Here is a 5,297-nt window from a genome sequence, read left to right as displayed (position 1 = left end):
TTGCAGCCGCACAAGGTTTCCAGAAGCAGCTCGCAGCGTGAAATCGGCAGTCGTCCACTGCCTGACGAGCTGCAGGAAACGCTTGTAGTCTTTGGCCACCTCAAAGACTATCGGCGGCGGCCGTCGATGAGACTGCCCGGTGGTAGGGGCCGTCTCTACTTCGTCGTCTGAGCAGCCAAACTGTGCAGCGGTCGTGGGCGCCGTCTGCGAGGTCGTTGGCTGCTCCGGCCTCTCGTCGTCTGCAAGCGCGCCGAAGCGGTTTGCAGTCGATGTGGGAGGCGGGGAAGGCGTCGCCCTGGGTCTGGCCGCCCGTCGGGACGAAACGGTCGTCCAGGTGGCGCCTACCACGCTGTCGTCACGGATGGCGCGTCTTCTGCCTCCCGTGGTAGAGACAGTAGGTTGCCTCCTCTTCTTCACTGCCTTTCTGGCGCCGACTTGAGCAGTGGACATCGGCCGTTTGCGCCGCCCGCCCTCTGGGAGATGCGGTGCGCTGGCTGCCGTGCTTTGCCCGTTCTTCGTGGGCAGGAAATCTGCCAAGTTGACGATGACATCGTCATCTTCTCCCGACTCGAGGTCCGTGTTCGGTGGCCGAGTCGTCGTAGACGGCGGGTCAGACGGGGCCGCCTGGGGAGCACGCTCCTCCGGACGGCGGTCTGCCACGCCAACTTCTCCAGTCGTCGTATTTGGGGGGCCGGATGGGGCCGTCGACCGAGCGGGCCCGGTCGAACGGCGATCCGCCACACCCATAGCTCTGCTCAGCGATCCTCGGAACTCCGGGCGCGCCCACGACATCTCTGCGCGCTGCCGGAGCGACGACTGACCAACGGGCCCGCGCGCCTCCGTGCTGCGCTTATATGCCCTCGGTTGCGCGTGGTGGGGGGAGGGCGGGCCAGAGTCTATATAGGGGGGCGGCGGGCGCGCTGGGCGCAGACCGTAGCCGACTCGCCAGCCGCTGCAGCTGCTGTTTGTGCACGTTTTGCTTTGCCCGAGGAAGGAAGGATGACAGGCCGCGGCAAGGGAGGAAAGGGGCTCGGCAAGGGTGGCGCCAAGCGGCACCGCAAGGTGTTGCGCGACAACATCCAGGGCATCACGAAGCCCGCCATCCGCCGCCTGGCTCGCAGGGGCGGCGTGAAGCGCATCTCTGGTCTGATCTACGAGGAGACCCGCGGGGTGCTGAAGGTGTTCCTGGAGAACGTGATCCGCGACGCGGTGACGTACACTGAGCACGCCAAGCGCAAGACTGTGACGGCCATGGACGTGGTGTACGCCCTGAAGAGGCAGGGGCGCACCCTGTACGGTTTCGGCGGTTAGGCTGCGTCGCAGCGGGCGCTGGCCTTCCCGCGGCCGTGCTTGTGGGTGGGAGAGACTAGAAAACGGCCCTTTTCAGGGCCACCACACTGTTCGGAAGTTGAAAAGTGCGAAAGAGTCTGTGTTGTTTGTTTGTTTCTTTCTTTCCGTTTGAGCGACGTGATGTGACTGGGAGGGGAGAAGGAAAGGAAACGTGTCATGTGGCTGGCTGTGTGTGGGAGCTGCTTCGTTTGTGTTTGTTATTGTGTGTCGTTGTATCGATCGCGACGGAGATGGCGGGCTGTGTGTTGTTGTGCGAGAGGCGGTGATTATTTGCTTGCGTGGTTTGGCTCTGTGTGTTTGCGGCGGCGTTGGGGTTTCCGAGGCAAGGCGTGTGGGCACAGGCGGCCGGATCAGCTGTTTCGTTCGTGTCGACGGCCGTTGCGCGCGGGAGTGGAGGGCGGTGTGTCGACACGCCTCCCTGTAACAATGGTCATTATTGCTGCCGTTGTCGTTTGGAAGGCGACTGCGACCGTGCAAAATGAATGTGTGTGTGTGTGTTTGTTGGGCCACACGGGCTGTGTGGACGACAAGATGGCGGACGTGCGCCGGCGGCGGCTGTGCTGTGAAAGTGCAAAGTTAAAACAAAACAAGGTGCGGCGAGGACGACTGAAATTTTGCTTTGGACGTAGGTTTGTGTGGTGGCCCTGAAAAGGGCCGATTGTTGTGGGCCGGGCCGAGCCGAGCCGGCAAAGCGCGTTGCGTGCAGGGGAGCACGCGGCGCTGCGATTGCCTTGGCCTCCTTTAGGCCTTCTTCTCGGTCTTCTTTGGCAGCAGGACGGCCTGGATGTTGGGCAGGACACCACCCTGTGCGATGGTGACGCCCGACAGGAGCTTGTTGAGCTCCTCGTCGTTGCGGATGGCAAGCTGCAGGTGGCGCGGGATGATGCGCGTCTTCTTGTTGTCGCGGGCCGCGTTTCCGGCCAGCTCGAGCACCTCAGCCGCGAGGTACTCCATGACGGCGGCGAGGTAGACGGGCGCCCCGGCGCCGACGCGCTCTGCGTAGTTTCCCTTGCGCAGGAGGCGGTGGATTCTGCCGACCGGGAACTGGAGCCCAGCCCTGCTTGAGCGGGACTTTGACTTGCCCTTGACTTTGCCTCCCTTTCCGCGTCCGGACATGGCGATGGGCTAGCGACGGTGCACACGAAACGGAAACGAAAACGACCGGTGCGAGCGGCAGCGAGTCGAGCAGCGGAGTGCGTGCCGGCGCAGCCTGCTGCTCACATCTTTTACTTTCCCCTCTTTGGGGAAGTGTGTGTGGGGGAGTTTGTAGCCTTTCGGCTTTTACTCCCCTGTGAACGTGTGTGTGTGATTTTTTTTTTTTTTTTCTATAGTTTTTTGGTGTCTGTGACTTGTGATGTTTGTTGTGAATGAGTCTAGTACTTGCCTGAGGTAGGCGAGAAGATTGGTGTTATATGGGAAGGAACTGGATTAGGGATTGGGTTTTGGGATTTTCTCTTCGACTTAGTCGTCGAAGATCGTCATAGGGCGCTTATGCTTGTCGCGGGACATGTCGTACCGACCTAGGGAGTGGATGAGCGCGTTTTCGGATCTGGAAGAACCCTCATAGAAGGACCTTGCCAGATCCTGGAAACGCTCTCTCAGGAGTGGGATTTCGGCTGCGGCGTGCAGGTCGTCTATGGGGAATCCGAGTGGTAGATGCAGTGCCCTTCTGAGGGCGCGGTTCTGCAGCCTCTGGAGTTTGTCCAGGTGCTGCTTTGCCGCGTATCCCCAGACAGGGCACGCATACTCCATTACTGGCCGGATCAGGGCCTGATAAACATTTACTGCTACTGGGAAGGGAAGGGAGCTGTTTGTGTTCAGGATAGGGTATAGAATGGACATTCTGGCGCAGACCTTCCTGTGGACCTCGTCTATGTGGGGTTTCCACGTAAGACGAGAGTCCAAGGTTACGCCAAGGTACTTGGCGGTTCTGCGCCAGGGGAGTTGGATTCCATTTAGGTGAAGGTGGAGGGGGGGACGTTGAGGAGGTTCGCGCCTTCCGAGCCTGCGGGTAATCAGCATTGCCTGCGTCTTCTCGGAGTTGATCGTGATGCGCCAGCGACGGGCCCAAGTTTCTGTGTCATCTAAAACCTTTTGTAGCCTACGGATGACCAGGTCCTTGTTCGCATTTCTCGTGTAGAAGGCTGTGTCGTCAGCGTACTGCGCAGTGTGCACCAGGGGGGCCGTCGGAGTATCCGCAGTGTACAAACTGTACAATACGGGCCCCAGGACCGATCCCTGTGGCACCCCGGCACGAATACGCCTTCTGGTGGAGGTGGCAGTTTCTACTTTGACGGAGAAAGTCCTGTTCGTGAGATAGCTCTTAATGAGCTGAACTATGCTCCCGGGAAACCCTTGTGTGTACAACTTGTAGAGTAGCCCTCTATGCCATACTGAATCAAAGGCTTTGGCTACGTCTAGTAACACTATCCCGCAGTAGCCTCTGTGGTTGAAGCCCTCTGTGGCTGCTTCAACCATTCTCATGACCTGCTGTGGGGCAGAGTGGTTCTGCCGGAACCCAAATTGGAAATCCGGCAGAATTTGCTCTCTGGTAATGTGTTCTTGTATGGGTCTTAGCAGGAGGCGCTCATAGATCTTGCTGAGTGTTGGCAAGAGGCTAATCGGCCTGTAGTGCTGCGGGAATAGAGGGTCTTTCCCTGGTTTGTGTATCGCGACCACTTCCGCATGTTTCCAGCAAGCTGGGAAAACACGGGAACGAGTAATCTCGTTGAGGACGTTCGCGAGGTGTGTGATCGCTGTGGGTGGGAGTTTTTTGACTAACTGGTTTGTGACACTGTCGTGCCCTGGCGCCTTTTTTGTAGGGAGGGACCTAATTACTCTTGCCACGTCCTCGGGGGCAAAAAGTATGGGTTCGTCCTCTGGGTCCTCCTCAGCATTGAGGAAGACGGCCAGTTGACGACTGACTACCTCTTCATGTTCTTCATCCTGGGGTTCTGCCGCTTGGAACTGCTTCTCAAAGGAGTCGGCGAGGGCGTTGGCCTTTCCAGCATGGCTGTAGACCAGTCCCCGCTCGCCATGCAGTGGCGGCATCCTAGCGCGTCGTTTTGTAAACTGTTTGGTCGCTTGCCATAGTGTATGATCGTCTACTTTGAGAGATGTGAGGCGGTTTTGCCATTGCTGGTTTCTGTGCTCATTGAGCGCTACCTTCAGCTCTCTCTGTAGACGATTGAGCAGCCTCCTGGTGGCCTGATTTCTGGTGATCTTCCACTCTTTTGCCACTCTGTTCTTGTGTCGAATTTGAGCTAGCAGGTGTTCCGGGAGCTGTATTTGCGGCGGTGGGCCATCCCTTTGTGGAGGGGTGGCTTCTTCCGCTGCCTGCAAGATGGTGCCTGTTAGGTCTTGTAGCGCTTGTTCCACTGTTTCCGCAGTGGGTGGCGGAGCGCGAGCGATATCAGAGGCGACAGTTTCTTGGTATCGCTCCCAGTCTGTTCGTTTGTACGACGTCTGGTACCGTGGGAGTGCTACCCATTCTCCCACATCGACCTCCAGAATCACTGGGTTGTGGTCGGAGGACATTCTGTTGATTGTCCTTGCGGCCACGAACCCTGCGATCCTCCTGGTGAGAGCTATGTCTAACACATCGGGCCTGCTTCCGTTTTTTGGAAAATGTGTGGGCTCGACTGGACCCCATGTTTCGAAGTGGTGGGCGCGCGCTAGTTGTTGCAGTTTGGCGCCTGCTCTGGAGGTTACTCTAGAATTCCAATCGGGATGTTTGGCATTGAAGTCTCCCCCTATTATGAGTTTGCCTTCAATTTGCCCTAGAGCAGCTATGTCTCCCTCATCTATCTGGTCATGTGGGGGTCGGTAGACTGCAACAATTGTTAGGGGTCCAGTGGCAGTGGTTACTTCCACCGCCACTGCTTCGATTTTGTTGGTAGCTGGTAAGAATACCTGGTGGTGGGGAATCCCTCTTTTTACATATATGG

The sequence above is a fragment of the Schistocerca piceifrons genome, unplaced genomic scaffold (assembly GCF_021461385.2).
Source record: "Schistocerca piceifrons isolate TAMUIC-IGC-003096 unplaced genomic scaffold, iqSchPice1.1 HiC_scaffold_1544, whole genome shotgun sequence".
In the NCBI taxonomy this organism is placed as follows: domain Eukaryota; kingdom Metazoa; phylum Arthropoda; class Insecta; order Orthoptera; family Acrididae; genus Schistocerca; species Schistocerca piceifrons.
The sequence above is the reverse complement of the archived record's forward strand: the minus strand, read 5'-3'. Positions refer to the sequence as shown.